Here is a 24,387-nt window from a genome sequence, read left to right on the forward strand (position 1 = left end):
AAGTTATTTTTCTTGTCCAAGGTCACACAGTTATTAAGAGTCAGATTTGCACCCAGGCAGTCTGGTTTCATGGCCTTAACCTTCATGATATTCTGCTTCTTAATGCTGTGAGAATATTATGAGGGTGGTCCTGATTTTGTATTATTTTTTCCCCGCTGCCAGATCCTTGGTGCCAGGGAAGGGGCACATACAGCACTTGAGTGTCAGAGAGAGATGTTAGAATTTTTCATGGTTTTCACTCTGACAAATTCTCTCCATGTTTAAAACAAAAAAAAGGTAGCTATGCTTACAAACAGAAGAGGCAGAATAAACTGTTGTGCCTGTACATATTAAGAGAGAAAAATGCATTTCTAAGAAGCTCTGGTAGAAAAGGAAAAATTTATTTCTTAAAACACCAAAATGCTTTGCTGTGGCTGGGTGAAAAATCTACCCATCTTAAGGAGAAATCTTCCGGCTATTTCTGCCGTGTAAGCAGCCGTCGATCCATCCAGCAGAGGGCAGACGAGGTAGCAAAAATCTCCAGGTTTCCTCCAATTGTGCTGCCTGGGCTCTTAGGCAACTCTGGGGGCTTAAGGCAGAGGCTGAGGATGCAGGGTAAGGTGGTTGTTGCCAGGCCCTTAGTACAGGGATAAACATTCCTGTTTCTATGGGAGGATAAATGGACAATAAAAAACCCTCGACAGAAGGATCTGGCATGTCTCTAGTTTGGATATTGTGTGTGTGAGAAAATTTGATGCTTGTGTGTTAAATTTGGCATCAAAACACAGTTGACTCCAAACACTCTGGCAGGGACCTCGATTCTGTTTTCATTAAGGAAAACGAAAATGGGAGTGGGAAGGAAGCTGATGGGAAATCACAGAGCTTAGAGGAAGTTTAAACTCTTCAGCAATAAACTTAAGTTGTCGGAGATGAAAAAGAATTTTTGTTGTTGCTTTATTTTATCAGCATTTTCACAATACATGGTGGTGGTAAGGCCAGGAGGTTCCGAATTAGGGGACCAAGGGTTGTGCCTGTCTCTGCCATTTTTACATTTGTGAACTGTCACTCTCCTGATGTTCTTGTCTCATGACAGTGTTGTGAGGACTCACGAGGGGCTGGGTCATTGAAGTCAGCATCTTAATATTTTCATAGAAAATGGTCTTCAAAATCACGAATTCTATGCTGGGGTTTATACACTGTTATAATTTGGGAACTCTTTTGAACTCAAAGTTATTTTGAAAACATGTGGTGTGTGTCCTGTAGTATGAGACAAAACTAGGAATTCAAAATATTCTGGTGAGCTCTCAAGGATGATCTGTGACAGCCATGATAACTCCACGCAGATACGGACTGGCTGACTCCTCAGCACAGCATCGACTGCCCTTTCTTCCAGAGTGTTCTGTGGAATGAGTTGTGGATCATACTGATTACCAGGCCTTCAGAGCGGGGTAATGATGCAACAGCACATTCTGTGGCCTTTCCCCTCGCTATATTTTATTTTTGCAGTTGAACAACACGGAATGGGCAAAAGGCTGTTGTCTTCTCATTTTGACAATAACGTAGCAATAAAACAATAATAAATAAATGAAATATGCACTTGGCTAGGAATCAGTGGGCTGAATTTCAGAGCAACACCAGTTTCCACGGCCGGGTTATCGGTGCTGCTTCTTCATAATGGAATTACCAGCAGCCTGCTCAGCAGTGGTGGGTGAGGGGCCTGCTCTCACAAAACACCCAGGGGATTGGGATCTGACACTCAGGGGTCTCAGCAGCTCCTGATATCATGATTTGTGCTTTCCTGGCCGAGGCAGGTGAACTCTTCATCTGCAAGTCATCAGGTTGAGCCCCCACTGGGACGGACACAGCCAGGAGCGGGTCTGTCCTTCAAAGGGCATGATTCTTTTCTGTGCAGAAAAATAGGAGCAGCAGCCAGAAACTTCAATCAGCGCTTTCAGATACCAAAACTATGACACTACCACACTGGTGTCATTAAAGCTAACTAACCATATTAAACGAATATTAAAATATGGGCTCCTTTGCATAACATAATGAGCAAAATCGCTTTTAAGTTTCTCCCGGTGCTTTGAGGTGAGGTGGCATTTACATTCCCAAACTTTGAAGTCGGAACAAAATGTACAGGTAGAGGGTACTAGATCAAATAATAACCAACTTCAAAAAGCATTTTGGCTGTTGGATGTCCCAGGGCTAATTTCCTCTAGACATTTTAAATGTAAATGTCTAAACTCATTTAAAAATTGTAAATTGGTCTAGGTTCAATCAAAAAGCATCCTGACGCAGAACAGGGAGACTAGGCTAATTGTCATTTGTTTGTCAAATGAATTCCATTTGGAAAGCAATGAAACCTCCAAGCTAATTCTTTTAAGGTGAGCTGGTAGTTGTATTATCAGTTAAATGCAGTAAAATGCATAATCATACGATGATAATGAAAACTGAACCTGTGTTAGCGCTGGGGCTCTGCCTGCCACAGGGCATAGAGTGATGAAACTTAAGTACTATAATGTTGCCTCGGCCACAATGGTACCAAGTCTGGTCTTTAGCCTTACAGACACTTTCTTTGCATTTTAAAAAACTTTATCAAAGCACCGTGGCAATATAGAAAATGTCAAAGTGAAATGCACTGTAGGCAAATTGAGATTTCATTAAGTTTAAATTTATTGCTTTTGACTGATGTATTACCATGCTTGTTAAGAACCAGTAATTTGGAATATCTGTCTGCCTGGTAAAATAGCTTTGTCTCCTTGCATATTACTTTGTATAGACTTTGAAAGACCACAATAATTCAGAGTGAGCATGGGATGTTTTTTAGCAGTGTTTGGAAAATTGTTAGGCATCCAGTCTCGCATTCTGATAAACTTCCACACACTTCGCCAACGTATTGGAGGTTAATTGTAGAACTCACATTTAAGGGACTTTTGTGAGTCTTACCAAATGGTATGATGGATCCAAAAGTGGAGAATTGAAAATGTCTCTTCTGCTGGTATGTTTCTTCTTCATACTCATGACAGTGGGCAAAGATGAGTGATGAATGACAAATGATGATCAGGCAACGGAGAAACAGAACTATAGTGATTTAGGGAAGGCAGATGGTGTAGTTCAACCTAGATATTTTATGAACAAGGAAAGGGAGACCCAGAGGTTACACAGCTCTGGCAGAGGTAGATGAGATCCCAGGGTGCTCTGTGGTCATTAGGGTCTCAGCCTCAGTGTCAGCTCCTTGGAGAAAGGCCTCCCCTCCCAGGTCTAGCCTTGAGGCCCTGGCCCACCAGCATTGTGGGTCTCTAATACAGCAGTTGACAAACGTTTTACTCAAAGGGACACCCAGCAGGCTAAGGGGCAAAATTGATAATGTTGTGTAGGTACTTAAATGACAGCAGAGAAAAATTTGCACAATATTTTTATGATGAAACTCAGAATAATTGAGTACAATGTTTTGTAATGTAAGTCTATGAATGAGAAGAAAGGAATTCTTTTTTGGGAGGATAATATTTTACCCATTGGGGTCCAAATGTAGAGACCATTCTTAGCTCATGGGCCATATAAAAACAGGCAGTGGGACGGCTCTGGCCACAGGGCATAGTTTGCAGCCCCTGATCCAGCACATCACACTAATGGAGTTTTCTCCACTGGACACAACACTCTCTGGAATTACCTTCTGATTGTTCCCTGTTTAATTATCAATCCACTCTCACTAGAAATCAAGGTCCGTGAGAACAGAGGCCTTGTCTGTTTGGGCTGCCTCTGTTATCTCCAGCTCCATGAATAGTATTTATTATTTGTGTGCCTGGTACATGGTGGTTACTCAATTTATGTTAGGTAAATATAGAGTGAATTCAGAGTTTACCACCAAACCAAATATTTAATAATATATGTAATCTACCAAAGGGATGGGAGATGCTCATTGTTTCTATAGTACATCTTATCTGCCTTACAGCAGTGGTATTATTTGGAATGAGAAATAAATAACTCAAACTTCAGGTTATTTCTGATTCATATCAAATTTTAGTCCCTAAATTCCTTTCTGATTTTACTATTACAAGGAAATGATAATTAACCACAACATGGCATATTTAACTAATAACACCCTAACTATATCTTGTTCATGATCATAAGTGAGTTGCACTCTGTCCAGCTGCCATGTCACTTCTCAACCTCCCAGTCTGAGCTTTCTGCAGGGGGAAAGCAGGACCCATGCAGCCATGCTCATGGGGTCAGGTTAACACCCTTGTGAAACCTTTCCTGAGGACCCCAACTTCATTCAGCCCCCTCCTCTGAATACTGTGTACTCTGCATCATGCACTGAGCTTGCTCTATTCTGTTTCATGGTAGCACTTGATTCTCATTCTTTCATGGGTGTCAGTGTTATCTGCCCACATGGACTGGGTAAGCCCCTGAGGGCAGAGCCCCTCTCCTGTTTCATTGATATGCCATACAATTCCTATTTCAGGCATGAATTTGCATTTTTTTATTAGAAGAACAAGATAAAAATCATTAAAAAGCTCATACCAAGAATTTTGTCTTAAAACACACATGTACACACAAAAAGTGAAGAACTTCTCAAGGTATTCATAGTCAGCTCAATTTCTTACGTCACTAATTTACAGTGAAGATTCGTAATCAAAATTGAGACCTTGAGTCACTTCAAATGTGTAATCCATAAATAATTTTTTCATTATTATCAGTATAAAAAGCATTTTATGAAGGTGTTTCACATCTAGGTTTTTGGCAAGGTTTTCTTGTTGGCTTCCAATTAATCAAGGAATTCAAGGAACCAACAGAATCAGGTTTGCCTAGACTATACTTAGTAGAAATATGAACTCTTTAGGAATCTGTTGTCTACATATATCTATCTCCTGAGTGACTACCTCTAAGATCCTTCCCAGAATCTCTGATACAAGCAGTCTATTCCATAAGACTCTGTTGGAATGAAGCAATCTCTGTTTTGCTAGCCTAATGAAAAGAATTAGTAGGAAGACAGAAACGGCCAGATTCCCAGGGGAGGCACCGATCATTTCCACACTCATTAACATCAGAGGGTCTGGCAGGGAGACATGTCCCATTGGTGTTCTGACCCAGGACTGGCCTTTATGGCAGTGGTTCTTAACTGGGGGAGAAAGGTCAATTTTGTCCCTCCTGGGACATCTGGCAATGTCTGGAGACATTCTTGATTATCTCAACTTGGGAAGAGGAATGTTAGTGGCATCTTGTGGGTAAAAGCCAGGGTTACTACTAAACTTCCTTCAGTGCACAGCGCAACCCCCACAAGAAAGAATTATCTGGCCCCAAATGTCTATAGAGCCACTATTGAGAAGCTTTTTTTTTTTTTTTAAGGCAAGCTTTCTTCATTCCTTAGCTTCCACAGTGCAGATAGAGAGCTGGGCTTTTTTGTCTTGACATTTGGATCATACATAATGGGACCAAATAATGCCAATGATGATGAGATCAATGGAATCTGAAATTCAACATGGAGAGGTGCACCAGAGAGTGTCAGTCCTTTGAAGCACATTAGGTCAATGAATTTGGAGGAAGAGGTACACCAAAATACCACTTCCCCCATGGTCAGCATGACCATCGGTTGCCTGAACAACTCACATATCCCGGTTGAACTGTACCTTTTATAGTCCTCCAGCACCCTTTGAAATCTCACTGCATTATCAATTTACTAAGCCCTAACTAACCAAATCACTTATTTACTAGAGAGTCTAATTTATAATGGGAACTATATATATATTTAAACTCTAGATCATAGTCTAGAATAACAACTCACTCAATGTATGTTCCATTACCTTCTGCAACCATAACAACAACTAGATCTAAATGATGACTCTGAAGCAGTATATGACCCTGACTCAGCAATGAAAGATGATTTGGAGACACACATTATTTCATAAGGCAGGGGAGTTAAGAGGAATTTCAGCCAGAGTTGAAGAAAGGAGTTTCTTGGAACTGCTAATCAGAAAATTAAGTCAATTTTCATATTTTAATTTATCAACATTTTATGGTATGTTAAAATATTACATATTGATAAAAAACACTATGGCTTTCTCTGAGTTATCTATAATTCTTTGAGTTATCTATCTCTGAGTTATCCATGGTTCCTTATCTACAGTTCTTTATAGTTACTAGAGCTTTACTGGATTGAATCTCTTGAAACAAGTACCTAATATTATGCTCCAACTATACAAGATATGTTTAATTGGGGCTATATATTTACAATCCTCACAACAATCCACTGGAGTTTGTATTATTAGCTGCATTTCATAGATCTCAGTATTGAGGTTTAGAGCTACTAAATCAGTGGTCCCCAACCTTTTTGGCACCAGGGACCAGTTTCATGGAAGACAATTTTTCCACAGATGGGGGAAGGAGGGAGGCAGAGCTCAGGCGGTGATGCAAATGATGGGGAGTGGCTGTAAATACAGATGAAGCTTTGCTCCCCCACCTGCCGCTCACCTCCTGCTATGCACACACACACCCCTTGCTAAGTTTCATGGAAGACAATTTTTCCACAGGGATTGGGAGGGTTGAAGGGTAGCAGTGGAACTCTGTGGCCCAATCCCTAACAGGCCATGGACTGGAACTGGTCTGCAGACTGGGGGGTGTGGGACAGCAGTACTAAATGACTTGTCCAAGGTCATATAGCTGGAAAGGACATCGCTATCTATGAACCCAAGTTTATAAAGCTTAACCACTGCATGCATATATTGAAATGCTTAAATGCTCTTTGTGGTTGTTGGGTGAAATTTTTATGACTCCATATCAAAGTGGTAAAAAATACAGTAAAAATCTGTTAAGTATTTGATTAGTCTGATCAGTCTGGGCAATCTATATCTCTAATTTCTGAGGACACAAAAGGGAGTTTTATGGAGGGAATTATTTGAGTTTACATCACCCTAATCAAGTTGACTGGGAAATAAACAAACAAATCAACAAAAAAACAAATAAACCAACCTTCATTTGACTCTAGAGCAAGAATTTTCAAAATGTGGTACCTAAACCAGCAACATCAGCATCCCCTGGGAACTCGTTATCAATGCAAATGATAAGACCTCATCCCAAATCTACTAAATCAGAATCCCTGAGGGTGGAGCCAACATTCTATTTAAACAAACTATCCATTATTCTGTTGGACATGCATATTTGAGAACCTCTGTCCTAGATATAACCTATATGTTACCCACTGGTGCACTTGTGCTCATAACCTCCACGCTTATTACATCTCCGGCACTTTAATTGAATTTTTTCACATTCTTTGCCCTGCTTTTATTGGTAAGAAACAGTTGACAATAATAAGCTGAAATCTCAGACTTGTTTAAAAAGCCAGCTTCCCCAGGTGTATCCTAATAAATTCAACATGTGGTCAGCTCAATCTCACACCTTTTCTACAACTATAGAATTATAGGATGCTAACTGATAGACTCAGCGTGAATTTGGCAGTGCTGCAACTTCCTGAATTTAGGTGGATTTTATTTAGGATAGTTTTAGAATTTGATGTAACTTAGATTTGATAAAGTTATTTTAAAAATTGGTAATGCATATTGGATGTGAATGATAGCTCTTAATTATATGAAATAGTTAAGTATTTTTAAACCATTCTGAGTCAATGGGAGATTGCTGTTTACTTCTTTTCACTCTGGAGCCAGCTAGCCAAATTTTTAATAGAAAACAAAGTGCTTTCTTTGGGTGGTCATTATAAAACAGAAAAACATGCTGATTCTTAGAGAATTCCTGCTTCATACACACAACTTCCAAATTCAAAAAATTATAGAACATAAGTGGCTCATAAAAAAATAATTAGAGTGCCTGTTTTGGGGAGAGAGTCCTCATTTTGATCCTTCTCTTCTGTCCTATGATGTCTCTTGGGAACTAGCCCAGGTTGGGAGGTTGGTGAAAGAAAACTAATGTTCTACTCAGCAGGCTACTGCCATCCCCCCTGCAGGGACATTAGACATTTGCCTTGAATGCATCTGCCAAAGATCATACTTTTTAACTTAATTCTGCTGGACTTGTAAGATCCAACATGCAAATTCATGTATCAATACACTCATTTATGGAAATGAGGCAAGAACTAGTCAAGATAGTGGAGAAAAGAAGTGGTAGTCCTGTTCTAAGTTATCCGTCTGCCATCCTATCCTCTGGATTCCATTGAGATGATCTTAATTCAGGCATAGATACAAGTTTCAATAAATACTCTCTATAAAGGGAGATTGTTTAATTCCATATTAGAACATACAAAACTGTGCAGCATAAAAATATATTTACTGCAGTTGCCATTAATGTTGCTATAGGAGGGAGGCAGGACAAACACATCACCTTGAATAAGTTTTACCTTTTTCCACCTTATCTCTTAACGTGTTATTGAGTAGTGAATGGTTTGTGGACCATGTTTATTTCAGCTCTGGAAATAGGGTCTGCCTCTCAGGAGAAAAAAGATAGATGTTTCAAACCTCTAGCAGTGGTAAGTGGCCCTATGTGAATAAATTTGAAAAAGGGAGGCTCTATAAATCTTCGCTATTAGCATTATGATGCCTTGCATGAGGAAACTTGTGCTAGAGAAAAGTTGGAAGCCATGCTACACATAAGAAGCGAATAAAACCCTAACCAACTGCCCCTACGCCTGACACACATACCCCCACCACGCCCCGCCCACCCCCCATACACACACCAGTTCAGCCTCCAGGCCCTTCAGTGTCTGGAAGCAACAGAAGCAAAGGCCCCATTTGGCTCAGGGTCTCCAAGTCCTGTTAAACATAAGTGTCAGACAGCCGTTAAAGTCTAGTCTGCAGGACAGTATCCGTGGATCTGTAAAATAGCACCTATCGGACAAAGATATTGGAGCCATCTGCATAGCTGCCTCACGAGTGCAAAATCACTCCTGGTGGAGGCAGACATTTGGAAACAGATAAAACCCATGAAGAATGCCTTTTTTTGACTTCAGAGATTAATGTAGATGTGAACACATTACTGCTGTTTTAGGGAGACTCTTCTCTGTTACAGATAACCGGGGCTGGGAATATTGGATTACCTAATAATGGCTCGCTTTAGTTCTGCCATCAGCACTTATCAGGTACATTAGTTTAAAACCTGCAATTTTGAACTTAGCATTATTGAGCTTTCCGAAGATTAAATTACTGAACTTTTGTTGGTGAGTGTCTCTGCGAAATTTCCTGAAAAGGATAGTCCTCCTTTGTATGAAAGTGAAGCCAAATCACATACTTTATTGATATTTATAGACATACAAATGATAGTGCTAATGTACTTTAATGTCTGTCTCCTTGATGGAAAGGCTATGGGCTGTGTTTTTGGGCTTTTGTTTTTCTTAAGATAATGTGGAGTACTGTAGTCTCTTTGTGAGCTTAATCAGAGTAGGTAGCTTTTTTTTTTTTCCCCTTTTTGTTTCCCCAAAGCCTTATTTCAAAAGAAGGCTTACACTAAAAATGTTTTTCAAAAAAAGGCTCCATGTTTGCCCCTGATATGGGTATAGTCTTTGCAGTGTTCCAGCACCTAAAATACATTCCTACCTCTGTCTCCTTAGTGGCTTAGGTGGAAAATTTAGGAGCATGGATGCTTTAACAACAGCAAGTCGATTTTAACACTCTGTACTAGAAAATACCTGCACTGAGGGAGAGACTCTTAATCTCCAAGCCATGAAGATTTAATGTTTTCAGAGTAATTTTACAGACATTCTGCCTGCCAATGCCCAGTAGGGTTTAGAGTTCTCGAGTCACCATAGGCTTAAGCATCCAGGCATGAACCAACTTTGTAATTCTGAGCAAGAGTAATCAATGTTGATCTGTGGTGACTGGGCAGAATTAAGAGATAATTTACCTGCCCTCTCTTTAGGGAGTTTGTATACAACTTCTGCTCATTACAGGTGATTTAAAAGCCAACTTATGGCAAAGACAGAAAGGAAACCAGAATATCCCAGCCAAAATTGTTAATAAAGTCTTGAATTTCTCTGAGAAAGGAAGGAATATGAAAAGATAATGGTTACGTTGCCTGCACATATTGTTAAGATGCTGGGGAAAGAAGTGGGATTTGTTAGAACAAAAACAAAAATAAAAATTCAGTGTACACCAAAGACCATTTCTATTCTGGTCATTCTTAACATTCTGAAGGCTTAGGTTTCTGACAGTCATTGGCAAGATGGATTTTTGATCACTGGTGTGTCCATGATGTTCATAGTTAAAATGTATTTTTGATCTGAACAACATCTAGGGCTTGGTAATATTTTGATTAAAAACTGAACTGACTGAAAAGTTTGTAGGAAATATAAACAGCAGGCCAAGATGAGTAAGATGCTTTATACTTAATTTTTTATATTGCTAAAATAGCAAAGCTCAAGCTATTTCATGTTATTATCATAATCCATAAGCATTTAGCAACCTATGTAAATGGTATTTGCCACTCAAGTAACACAAAGAACTCTATCTTAGTAAGTCAGAAAACTGTAATCTGTTCCCATATCATTTCTAATGTCCTGGTAGAGGGCTCAGTTTCATTTAATCAGAAGATATTTTTAGTGGTGAGTTGCTCTAAGTGGCAAATCTAAAAGTAATGCTCTTAGAATCCCACTGATATTAGACAGAAAATTCTGAATTATCTCTCTCTACTGCACTGGTTCTGAATTCTAAATTTGGACATCAAGGAATCTTTCCAGGGGACTCTGTTTTCCTAGCATGAATTAGAATACAGAGTGGGCTGAGATTTGCCCCCATCCTTCTTTCTAGACACCCCTAGCTTGTATTTCTCACTGGTATATATACACGTGTTTATTACACAGATTCACTCCCAGGTGTGGGAATGTATGTAAATACAATTATCTACAATCTTTTAAATGATTCTTTGAGTCTGGTCAAACTCTCCAAAGGGTCTCTGGCTTCAAATAGAGCTTTAAGTAAATAGTTGATTTTATTTTTTATTCAAGTGTCAGGAGACCATCTACTTAGGCTTTTTCCCTGGCCATTTAAATCACCGATGCATGAAGTCAGTGAGAGGAATGGAGTAATTGCTCTTTAAACAAGACACACCGTCTTCAACTGCAGGATAAAGCCAGGAGTTAGATTCTGCCTGGGACGCCGAATTCTCCCGGAGCACAAAGGGAGCGCAGAAGACAAACAGGTGTGGGGCACACTAACGGCACATAGGGTTCCACAGTTCCTTCTCAGAGATCTCAGAGATGGTGACTCCAGAGAGGCGAAGAAAGGAAAAGCCAAGAGCGAGAGGTCACCTCGATAAGTACAAAGAAGTCGCTCCCAGTGCTTTATCCCATTGTGCCTGTTACACTTATTGGTGTGAATAATGTTGTTTTGTTTTCAGAAAGACAGTCATGAGTGAAAAAAAGAGCCGTGAGTGATAAGCCGAGCTCAGGAAATTTGAGAATGACACATTTGTGATAATATATGTTAATTTAGTTGGAGAGATGTGAATATTTTCATAAAGAACAAAGAGAAAGACAGACTACAGCTTAGATTCACTTGTTTAGACTTTTATATAAGCATTACCCATGTTCAAAATGCACAAATCTCCTGGAAACAGTTTTTTTTTTTTTAAATACATCTTGTTGTGGTGGCTTATTTATTAAAATTACCATATTTTTCTTGCTTTGGAGATAAAAACTCTAGTGGAGCCAGACTTCAAATAGATGATGTTCTGAGCACATCAAAACAAAGAAAGTGTTTCTGAAACCAAATGAAAGCATTTTTTGAATGACTCCCTCATCCATTCACGTCTCCTTTCAGCTTAGCGGCTCTGGCTCAGATAAAGTCCCAAACACCTCACAGCCTATTCAAAAGTATCAGATTCAATTGGAGGTGAAGAAAATGGGCTATCTGCAATATTCATGAGTTGGGAACTTCCCAAGTTTGACCATTGTCTCAATGACTTTACAACTGCTTGGGGTATGCATTACATAACAGATAGTCACAGGCACCCAGCACTTCTATCAAGCCAAGCCTTGTAAGTGAGTCCAAAGGATGCCCTCACCCTGCCCTGCCCCAGCCCCATTCTTTCCTAATTCACGTCCCAAGAAAAATACTGCCCAGTCTTTGAAGTCTGCTATCCTACTCCTTGGTTTACCAGACTGAACTAAAGGCCTCGATAACACTTCTTCAAGTTCGTGAACTAAAATGTTTTGTTTTCACAGCATTTGGGGTAGTTTTTTTCTCTAATTGGAACAAAGCGCAGTTTAACACACCAACACTTTCTGAAATAAAGAGACAGATTCATTTATTGGGACAAGGTGAGACCTAAGCAAGAAAGTATTAAACGGTCTGGGTAACCCTGGTTCTGTTCTGCCCCGTAGGAGCAGAATTTTCAAGGTCCTACTATTGAATAAGGAGTTGCAAGATGAAAGTTCTACCACTTTTAATATTTCCTCTTCAAAATAACTGTCTTCTGCCTAACACTCAACTGTAACTGAGGTCAAACACAAGTACCTAGAATCTTATACATAGGGTTATGGAAAGGACCCCTGGATTGGAGCACCAGCTCTGTGTTTAAATTGTGACCTTGGGCAAGCAACCAGATTTTTTTTGGCCAGTTTTTCCATCTAAATAATGAGGGTTCTGAATTTCATCTCTAAAGCCACACCATTTTATCTCTGTTGTTCTCCTTCTACCCCAAACAACATCTGAGTGAGATGGTAAGCCAAGTGTAAAGTCTAAGACTGACCCTGAACCTGGTGGAGAAAATTGAGAGCAAAGGCCTTAGAAATACCAACAAAGCTGGTTAAGTATCTGTAGAGGGTTGAATTATGTCCCCCAAAAAGATATGTGCACATCCTAACCCCCTGAACCTATGAACGTGACCTTATTTGGAAAAGGGATCTTTGTAGATGTAATTAATCAAGTTAAAGAGCTCAAGATGAGATCATTTTGGATTACCTGAGTGGGCCCTAAATCCAAAGACATGGTGCCCCTAAAAGAGACAGAAAAGGTGAAGACACAGACACAGAGGGGAAGGCAAAGTGAAGACAGGGGCAGAGATTGGAGTGATGCAGCCACAAGCCAGGGAACGCCCGAGGCCGCCAGAAGCTGGAAGACAGAAGGAATAAGTCTCTCCTTGAGCCTTCTGAGGGTGCACAACCCCTCTGTTCCCTTGATTTCACACTTCTAGACTCCAGAACTTTAAGGGAATAAAATTCTGCTACTTTTTTTTCTTTTGAAACAGAGTCTTGCTCTTGTCGCCCAGGCAAGAGTGCAGTGGCGTCATCATAGCTCACTGCAACCTCCAACTCCTGGACTCAAGCGACCCTCCTGCCTCAGCCTCCTGAGTAGCTGGGACTACAGGCACACACCACCACACCCAGGTAATTTTTCTATTTTTAATAGAGTCAGAGTCTTGCTCTTGCTCAGGCTGGTCTCGAACTCCTGACCTCAAGCAATCCTCCCTCCTCAGCCTCCCAGTGCTAGGAAAATTCTGCCATTTTAAGCCATCCAGTTTGTGGCAACCCTAGGAAACTAATTCAGTGCCAGTTTGGCTGCCCCACATTTTTTCCCTGAGAGGCCACAGGCACACTCTGTCCACAGGGTGCATGGGGCTACGCCAGGCACAGCTGCCATGTCTCTTCTTCTCACACGCCAGTGTTGACTCAGGAAAGACGAGCATAAGACACATTGGAAAGCTGCAGTGCTATTGGCCATATCTGAGCTGCTCCCTCAGGAGAAGGCAGCTTGCCTCTTCTGGCTTCACCATATGTCTCCCCTCTGTCTGCCATGGTAGCATGGAAAGTCCAGCCACTTAACTTCAAGTCTGTGCTCCTTGAAGGAGTGACTGGCCCACTTGTACATTTTCAGAAAGATTTCAGGAGGTAAAATTTTTCCAGGCAGGGTTTATTAGCAGTCATGGGCTGATCTCAGGCGAAGGCAAAGGATGCAGAAAGGAGTGTCTGCTCTGCTGTCCTTACCTGAATCTTCCTGACCACCTGCAGAGAGCATCTGGGTACCCGTTTGGGTGGGAAAGAAAGAAGGAAGATTTCATGGGGATGGCCAACATGTAGGACTGTAAGGGAGGAACTCTAGCTGGTAACCCAACCCTCAGAGAGGTCGTCTCAGTCACTTCCATGCAATTCTGCAGTTCTCCGAGCTCCCAGTGTCTTCTTGCAGGAAGGGAGGCTGACAGAGATGAACTCGTTGGAGATGTAGCTTCCCCCTGCAGCTCTCGCCCTCAGGTCTGGAGCTCCAACATACCACGTCCCCAAGTGAGAGGCCCAGGAGGGAGGTGGGATGCCTTGGCACGGCTCACAAGGACCTCCACAGTCCACTGGGTCCCTTCTCATCCCTGTCCAGGCTCATCTGTCATGTCCACCTCAACCTGAACGCCTTGGCTTTGCTGGACGGCTCCCTGCTTGCCGTCCTCCACTTTCCATCCATCTGACCAGCGCTGGTCTCCCTTCAGAGTTCAGCTTAGAGGTCACTGCTTCGGGGAAGTCCTTGGAAGTCTATATTGGGTTATGTGCTTTTTGAGGAGCTAAGCCACCTTGACAGAACTCTGCCTGTTTCACTGAATTGCCAACAACATTTTCTCTACCTGCCTTTATCTCCCACATACACTCTTTGGGGACGAGTAGCATGTCTGCTTTTGCCATTTTCATTGTGCTTTATGTATCTGTAATCACATATATGACACATTAATATGGCCTTATAAGAATTTCAGGCATTACATAAACATGAAAATAAAAAGTGTATGCCCCCCTCACCCTAACTAGACCCTCAGCGTCCAAATGGTGACGTCTGACAACTGTTTGGCAAAACTCCTATTCCTAGTTCTGAATCTTTGCATTCATAAACATGTGTACACACACTCCATCTATCTATCTACCTTCTCTTTCACGTTACTGTATGTTTTTTTTTTTTTTTTTTACAGCTTGTTGTTTTCCTTTCACATCATGTGTTGGAGATCTTGTCATGTCAATACATAGTGATCAACATAATTTCATAGTAACTCACTTGCCGATAGATAGACAATCAGGTCATTGTCACTATTATGGGTCAGGTAGCAAGGCTCATCCCCGTTCATACATACTGGTGCACAAATATAACTATTTTTTTGGACAAATATAATTGCTGAGTTAAATTTTTAGCCACTCTGACGATTTCCACAGGGACCCTTCCTCCCCCTTTTCCTTTGCCTCTTCCCTCGGAGCTTTCCCAGAACTGGTCCTATTCTAAGGGGCATTCTACCTCTTTTTTTGAGCTGTAGTTTCTGCTAGACTCTAGCTTTATTTTTCCATAGATTTGATCCCTTCTATCTTTCAGAAATTTCCCAAATCTCTGGCTAGTCTCTCATATTTCCCAGCACTGTTATGAAGAGGCACAAACACTCACACCCTCGTTCTGATGATTTGTGGGAAGTAGAATGTGGGAGGAGGTTAGACCCGTGGGCTTAGCCTGCTCTCTTGAGCCAAGTTGTGACAACTGCTCCACATCCAGTGCCCAGCATCAGTACTTGACAACTGTGTTGCATGGAAAAAGTATTTCTTGAGAAAATAAATAAATTTTTGCTTTAGGCAGGTACCAACATTTGATCAAGGACAAAAGTTCCCTTAAAGGGACTGATTAGGAGCTAAGTGTGGTGGCTCACACCTGTAATCTTAGCACTCTGAGAGGCCAGGGAGGAGGATTGCTTGAGGTCAGGAGTTTGAGATTGGGCTGAGCAAGGGTGATACCCTGCCGTCTCTACTAAAAATAGAAAAATTAGCTGGGAGTGGTGGTACACGCCTGTAGTTCCAGCTACTTGGGAGGCTGAGGCAGGAGGATTACTGGAGCCCAGGAGTTTGAGATTGTAGTGAGCCATGATGATGCCATTGTACTCTAGCCAGGACAACAGAACAAGACTCTGTCTCAAAAAAAAAAGGGACTGATTTGGTACTGATTTCTGTATTAGTGGATTATCCTACAATTACGGACTCACAATTACAAGACATTACGCAGCTAACTACCTATGCAGGAGTAAAAGTGGAATTGGTTTGAGGGAAAACATTTGCATCCTTAACTTCCATGTAAGTTCAGTATAAAAGACTATTCCTCCTTGTTCACGCAGGCCTTGAAAGCGCCTACCAGACAGTAACAAGTAAATTTAGTGAAACTCTATTTGATGACTTGTGTCCGATAAAAAGACGTGTTGGCATACATGTCAGGCACTCAGCTGCTTTTTAAATTTCCTTCAGAGATGTGATACCACTTAGATTTAAAGGGATACGTGGCTGTTAATGGGGCAGCATCAAAGGATGCTTAAAAACAAGAACATGCCCAGAATGCTTAGCTTAAATTTGCCAAGTTCCACTTGAGATTCGCGGAAACACTCTAGCAACCTGGATTCCATTTATTGGACCCAAACGGGCGCTCCTCTCCAGCCCCGCGCTCCCTCGCGTGCGCCTGCTGACAGGTGCTGCAGATGTGAGGCCTGCCGGGCCTTCCTCGGCAGCCATCTGTTGGCGAGGCCTTCGCTCCTCCAGGCAACAGGCGTGTTGATAAGAATATACACTTTCTGCAGTTGACAGACTTTGCTATTCAAAACACTGTTAAAAAAATGGCTATAGGAATTTAATTAGCAACTTCCATTAAGAGATTAGATGAGAAGAACAAAGAGAAACCAAGGGAAAGGCTTCTTAATAAAACCGGAGAAGCCACAGAATTATTCATAGCATAACAAAGGAAATGGAGAATCTGCTCCGTAAATTGTTAGAGGTGACAGATATATTCTGATGTTTTCTCACGGCCCGGTTGGTCTGTGACTAATGAGGCACAGCGTGAAGGGAGGAACTTTAAAGAGCACCTCTTAGTGGCTCTATAAAGTAGCAGGTGTGGCAGTGAGCAGTGCTGCAATGCGGGGAACCTGTGCGATTTCAGGTGCAGATGTGTGGCCCCTGGAGTCTGTGGCTAGCTGACCTAGCTCCCACGTTCAGGGACTGACCCAAGTGGGTCAACTGGCCTATCACTGTGCCATGGCCTCCGTCTGCCTCCAGCAGCTGACTCACGGGTGTGTGTGGGGTCCACAAGGGCAAGAGACTATAAATGGGCCAGAACAAATCCATTCCTTCTACTAAGAAAACAGTTTCCAAGAAGGTATTTTGCAGTATCATTGCTATGGGTAATGGGCAAGGGCAGATATTTGGTTCTTAATGTAAGGTCAGGGGAATCGCAGACTTCATTTTGTTTATACCCCTTGTCTTGGCTAACAAAACAAATGCTTGGCTCAAGATCCGATGACTGAAGACCCAGTTTCTGTGACTCCTATGATTCCTTAATGCCAACACTCTTCCTAAAGAAGGCATAGCAAAGGAAGCAGGTGAAGAAATAGGCCAAGTAGAAGTGCATTCTGGAAAGCAGGCTACAGCCCCAAATGCTAACAACCATTCCTCACCAGTAGCCAATTCCATCAGAATGAACTGTTTCCCCAAGCCTCTGAGACAAAATGGTTTCTGTGTTACAAAGCATCTTCTGATTTTGATCTTATTTAAGGGGTTAATAAATAGATTCACATGGGAATCCCCAGTGCCATATCAAATAGTATCAATGGAAACACCTAGCTCATTATTCTCAGCTTTTAATTGACATAAACTCAGATATAGTAAGATTATCTTTACACTTTCCAGAGGAAGTCCTGGTATCCACAGAAAATCTGAAAATATAAAGATTTACATAAATTTGGGTTTGCACAAAAACTGACTGATGCTGTAAGTCTGTCAAACGCGTGTGTGCATACATTTTAATAGACATATATGTTTAGCAAAGTTAAAATGAAATTCTTATGAGATTAACTATCCTTAGCTCCAAAGTCAAAATTAGGTAAAAAATTGCATTAATTAATAATTGAGTCATAGCCTACATACTGTCAATACAGGATATCTCTGTAATGGGTTGTAGTTACTAAAAGGTTAATTAATTATTTTTATTTCCAAGAAAAAAAATAAGGCTAATTCAAAATAATGAGATAGGTAGGTGGATTTAAGGTGGGGTGGGGGGAGCTAGAAAATTCCTGATGGCTTGGCAAAAGAGCCAAAGGAAATTAGCATCGTCGTCTTTTGTTCTTGTGAATTCAAAAGCCGTTTCTTGTAGTTGTTAGTGTAAAATGAACTAAATTAGAGAATGTGTGATTTCGGTGGTTGCTAAATGTAGCCTGGCCTACTTTTTGTGGTCATAAGGGCTGCTCTCATGCCTTTGTAGGTTGACACAGTGATGGCCTCGACCCCTTCTGGAGCTCAGACGTCCTGGTGGGCTTTCCGATGCCACCGCTCCCTCCTGCTCACCTCCTGCTGACCAACCCCTTTCTTCATCCACCCTGAACAAAGGTCACGTATGATGCATGGCTTATAGCTAAACAGTCTTTATAATGAAGATGGAGAATCACTGATCTGTGTTTCTACAGAAAGAAAGGGCTAGAAAGGGCGACTGGCAATAAACATGATTTCTTGACACTGTTGGTAAACGAGGTCCCCACTCCCACCCCATAGTTCCCTTTCCCCCTCTGCAATGCTCTAGGAGACCCACAAAACATACTTTTCTCTGGATCTGCTTCTTCTAACCCCAAATTTCAAATTGAACAAATTTTTCTCTTTCCTTCATGTACCTAGGAAGTAAAGGGGCTTTTGTGGTCACTTCTGGTGTCCTGCAGTGTCCCCATTGCTCTTGGGTTTCCTCTGGCTATCAGCCTGGCTTAGCCCTTTGAGCTCTGTGCTATAATCCTGTGGAGCTCTCCCAGGCCTCAGCTCCATGTAAGAATACATCTGTTCCTCAAATACCTCTTGAGCACTTGCCACGTGTTAGGCTCTGTTCTAGGCACTGGAGATAATGAGGAAGGAAGGAAGGAAGAAAGGAAAGAAGTAAGAAAGGAAGGAAGAAAGAACTATCTGCCCTCATTGAGCTTACACTATGGTGGAGAGAGCCAGGCAATAAACAAGTAAAGAATGATGTTAGGTGCCATGAGTTTGCATGAGCCTAGAGGAAAGATTGGAAATTCATTTTAAATGTGCTAACTTCAGGGGAGAGAGGAGATTTACATGTGGGTCTCTGAGTAGGAGTTAGAAGGTGATCCTCCCATAGGGCAGGGGCCATCTCTGGCTTGTGTACTTTAGGGGTCCAATGAGAAAAATGAATATCAAACATATCCAATAGCTCCCTTATAGGGGGGCTAGGGGGGCCCTGTGATTTCTTTTCTTTTTTTTTTAACCAACCAACAGAAGCTCACAGAGCTAAGACTTAAACCTATAGTCAGTTCAAGAAGAAGCATGCACATGAAAATTAAACACCTCCTTAGATTTTTATTTTAAACAAACACGGAACAGAAAATCTTAGAATGAGGACGCATGCTTGGCTCCTGATCTTGAGAAGTCAGAGGTGGCCAAAGCTATTCGGAGATGGAGGGGGCTATCTGATCTTTAGGGAACAGCCATCCAGCTGTCCCCAAGATTATCCTTAGAAGAGAGACACTGTCTCTCCATCCTGCAGTATCTCTTTTAAACTTATGTTTAAATAGCTATACTTAAATGATAAGGCACTAGCCTTTCACCTCCAGGATCCTAACTGGATTCAAACTCTAGTCTTCTGGGAAATGAGTTTGGTCCTCTAAGCTAAGCCTCGTAGACAAAAGTCCTTATCTCTAAACTCCAAGCATAATTCAGCCCATCATGGCAGGACTGGAAGTCTGCTCTTGGGGAAAGAAAGGGAATGAGCTGGGGTTGAAAGTAAATTATTGAAGTAGTTAAATCAATCCTGAATTCAAATCCCAACTATTTAAATGATAGCACCTCTCTGTCCAGACTACAAAACTGCTTTTCAGCACCAGGCTTTCTAGCTGTATTCCGAAAGGGGAGGAAAGTCACTTAGAGCAGTTAAGCCTCCAAAAATGAGGTCAAAGCTGCAAAGAAGCACAAGCTTGAGCACCTTAATAAATTTAAATTTTCTTTGAATAGTTTCCTTATCTACCTTGGAAGAATACCGCACGTCTTTGCCCCATATGTGCTGCAAGCAACGGCCACGACTTTTATCTCTAATATACTTGAAGATGTCTAAACATGTCGGGGAAATATCATGTGCAAAGATTGTGTGTTCTAAAGCAAATTCAGTCAGTTTAGAATAACATAACCAATGTTGTCCCCAAACACTCTAAAAAATAAAAATAGAATAGAATAAAAAAGGGACGACAGAAGAACTTGTCTCCAGTTTCCCCTACTTGACTCAGAAAGGAATAATTGCAGGGAAGGAGCTTTGACAACTTAGCCTATTGATGAGGAATATGCTATTGAGGGATACTTTGACTGTTTTGAATAGTTTGCTTTCCAGGTATTTGGAGTCAGGCATGTATTTCCCCCTGCTTTTGGCAGGCTCCCACCCCTCCATGTTCCGTTTATCAAGTTAGCATTTTGCTCACAATAAAATGGATGACAGTTTCATTACAGAATGGCATCACTTGTCAAACTTTGAATTACTGATCATAAAAATATCTGGTATGCTTTGAAGGATTGTTGGAGGACTTCCATTTTTATACATATATATTTTTATCAGTAGGACTGTTTAGTGCAACAAGGGAAGAGCAGAAGTGGGGTGGGGGGTGGGGGGCAGAAATCCAACCTGGCTGAGGAGCCCAGGGTTTGCTGTATCCTACCCATACAAACAAGCCTCTATCACAGCTCTAGACAGCAGAAATAAAAGGGAGCTTTTTGGCTCACAGCTATAAAAAAAATTATCATAGTGATGAAGTTCCTCAGCCATCAACAGAGCTGTGATAACGCTGTTTGATGATGATTTTCCCATGAATGTTAAACAGCCGCCACTGCGGAGGCAAAGGAGCTTATCTGCACCTAATACTGATCTCTAATTCCTGCCCTTCTTGAACCATCCATTTTCTAACAGCATTAACTGGCAAATTTACATCCCATCTTAATGCTGCTAAAGAGGACAGGAGATGAAGAGTAAATGACAGCAGTGTAATGAGGGTGGCTTTTTTCTCCTTTCTCTTTAATGGCTGAAGATTTACACAATTGTCTGTAAGCTTATATAGAGAGCTTACCTGAACCTTTTCCCAGCATGGATTCAACTTACAGGAGCTTTTGTTAACTAAACACACATAAATATTTTTAAGGAGGTTTAATAGTGTGACTTCAAAAGAAAGCCAAATGATGGAAAAAGAAAAAAAAAATTAAATGTCATAAATAATATAAATGTCTTAAAGGGCTAATGATTTCTGAACAAACAAGGTTGTAAAAATAATGTTCTATTAGGTAACTGCAAAACTAAAAAGATTTCAAATATTAAGGAATGATGAACTAAAATAAGGATTTAAAGAGAGCTGTGTTCCCTATGCCACCAAGACCCGGGATTTCTCTGATCATATAACATCCATCAAAATGCTACCTGTTCACTAACAGGGTGTGAAGAGATAGAAGGTAATTTCAATGGTAAATCTGCATGTACGGAGCTACAATCGCTAGATGTGGGAAAATCCCATTTGTGCATCCTGATGATAAAAGTAAACCAAATAAGAATCACCATGGACGAGCCATTTAACTAACATCACAGGCTGCAAACCTTGAAGTTGTCTTTGACTTTTCCCTCTCTTTCATCCCCTTTATCCAATCCATTACCAATCTTGCTTTTTCTTCCTTTGAAATGTTTTTAAAATGTGTTCCCTTTTTTCTCCCACCACCCCAACCCTTGTCTCTAGCACCTCTCAATTTAAATATTATAGATTCCCCCTGTTTTCCCTGCTTCTAGCCTCTGTGGGTCCATCCAAAGTATTATTAAAATAATACTGTGGTATTTTCACCATACAATCTGACTTAAAAAAATATATTAGCATCCCTTGCCCCAACTGCTTTCAGCAATGGTTCTTGAAATGTGGTCCACAACAATAAGTACTTAGGCATGAAATTAATGAAAGATGTATAAGACCTGTGCATTGAAAACTATAAAACATTGCAAAGGGAAATCAAAGACCTAAATAGATGGAGAGCTGTACCATATTCAAAGATTAGAACAGAGATTGGCAAACTTTTTCTGTGAAGGATCAGACAGTAAATATTGTTAGTTTGTGGAATATTCTTCTTTGTTTTATTTTTATTTCCCTTTCAAAATGTAAAACTCATTCTTAGCTTGGGAGTATACAAAAATAGGCTATATTTGGCCCACAAACCAGAGTTTGCTAATTCCTGGGTTAGAAGATTCAATACTGTTAAGATGACAATAAGATGGCAGTCTTCCCAAATTGATCCATGGCTTTGAATGCAATACCAACCAAAAATCCTCACAGGCTTTTTTGAAGAAATTAATAAGTTGGTTTTTAAAATTGTATGGAAAAGCAAAGTACTTATAAGAGCTAAAACAATTTAGAAAAAGAAGATCAGAATTGGAGGACTCAGACTACCCGATTTGCTGACTTACCATAAAGCTATAATAATCAAGACGATGACGCACTAAAATAGATCAAGGAACAGAATACAGAGTCCAGAAATGGATTTGCAATTAAATGGTCAATTGATTTTGATCAAAGATACCAAGGTAATTCAATGGAAAAAAGATAGTCTTTTTAACAAATGGTGCTGGAACAACTGGATATCTGTATATTAAAAAAGGAACCTAACCACTACCTCATACCATACACAAAAATTAACTCAAAATAGATAATTTTTTAAAAATAAAAATTGATGAGTTTCATCAAGATTAAAATCATCTTTTCTTTCAAAGATGTAATTAAGAAAACAAAAAGTAAAGTGACAGACTGGGAGAAAATTTTGCAAAACATAAATCCTACATAAGGTCTGTACCCAGAATATCTAAAAAATGCTTACAATTTAATAAGACAAAAAAAAACAATTAAAAAATGGGTAATTGACTAGAAACTTCACAAAAGAAGACAGCCAATAAGCATATGAAAACATGTTCAACATCACTAGTCATAAAAGAAATGCAGATTAAAACTACAATCAGAAACAACTACACACCCACTAGAAAAGGTCAAGTATAAAGACTGACAATACCAGGTAATGGCAAGGATGTGGAATAATTGGAGCTCTCATGCATGGCAGGTTGGGATGCTAAAAGGTGCAGCCACCTTGGAAAACACTATTTCAGAACCATATAAAATTAAACACGTACTTACAAAATGATCCAGCAATTTCATCCACAGGTATTTACCTAGGAGAAATGAAAACATATCCATATAAAAAATGTGTAGGTGAATGTTGATAGCATTATTGTTTATAGCCAAGAACTGGAAGCAGCCCAAATATCTAATAGCTGCTCAATGTAATAAATAAATTGTGGTATAATTCACTCAATGGAATTCTACTTAGCAATAAAAAGGAACAAAATATTAATATATGCAAGGATAAATTTTTAAAATATCATGCTAAATGAAAGAAGACAAACATAAGACTATGAATGATTCCACTTATATGAAATTCTAGAAAAGACAAAACTACAGTGATGGAAATCAGATCGCTGGTGGCCTAGAGCTAGCAGGGAGGGGAGGGAAATGAGTGCCAAGTGACACAAAGGCATTTGAGAACTGTTCCATACTTTGAGACTGGTATTAAATTTCATTACACTGTACATTTAAAACTGATGAATTTTTTTATATATAAATAATACCTTAACAAATGAAAAAGAGAGAAACAAACTACAAAACTTCAAGTTTTGGTGTCGTATATATAATAAGAAGGTTATCCACAATTATCTGAAAGGAGTATTAAAATACTCCTCCCTTTTCCAACTACATATCTGTGTTAGAATAGACTTTCTTCATTTGCTCCAACCAAAGAAACATACCAAATCATATTAAAGGCAGAAGCAGATATGAGAATCCAGCTGCCTTCTATTAAGCTAGACATGAAAGAAATTTTGAAATATGTAATAATAACATCATTCTTCTAATTTTTTGTTTTGGAAAATATAGTTATTCCTAAAGGTGTTATTTATGTTAACATATAATGGGTTTATCACAGTCATTTAATATGTTAATGTTAAAAATTTTACCGTTTAAAAAATTTTTGTTTCAATTTCTGTATGGTAAATACCAACAGATAAAACCTATGTAAACAAAAGCTCGTTGGGGTTCTCAATAATTGTTAGGAGCATGAAGGGGTCCTAAACCCTTTAAGAACTGCTGCCTTATAGGACTGAACCCAAACCAAGTTTCAAAGTTCTGCATAACTAGGATGCTCTTATCCTCTGGCTTTATCTTCAGTACCCTTAACTGGAACTTTCTCTCCAGCTGGGCTGAGGTTTCTCTCCATTTCTGATTTCCAGGCCAGTCTCATGACTACCTTATGTCGTTCTCCACCTTAAAGTTCTCCCTAATCTTACCAACTATGTGACTTGGGCAACTTTTTTTTTTTATCCTGCAGTTTCCTCATTTGTGGAGATCATAATACAACGAACTTAATAGAATCAC

General features: G+C 40.2%; 1 long non-coding RNA gene across 2 annotated transcripts in view; it reads right to left on the reverse strand.

Moving 5' to 3' along the window:
- Positions 1 to 1,474: 1,474 nt before the first annotated feature.
- The window catches only part of LOC123649610, an 81,654-nt gene continuing 58,741 nt past the window's right edge, over positions 1,475 to 24,387 (reverse strand). For both annotated transcript variants that reach the window (XR_006739087.1, XR_006739088.1), the window contains exons 3-4: positions 23,091 to 23,129; positions 1,475 to 1,883 (exon numbers count right to left, since the gene is read on the reverse strand). This is a non-coding gene — a long non-coding RNA (uncharacterized LOC123649610). The remainder of the gene's footprint in view (positions 1,884 to 23,090; positions 23,130 to 24,387) is intronic.

Source organism: Lemur catta, chromosome 14 (genome assembly GCF_020740605.2).
Source record: "Lemur catta isolate mLemCat1 chromosome 14, mLemCat1.pri, whole genome shotgun sequence".
Taxonomy (NCBI): Eukaryota; Metazoa; Chordata; class Mammalia; order Primates; family Lemuridae; genus Lemur; species Lemur catta.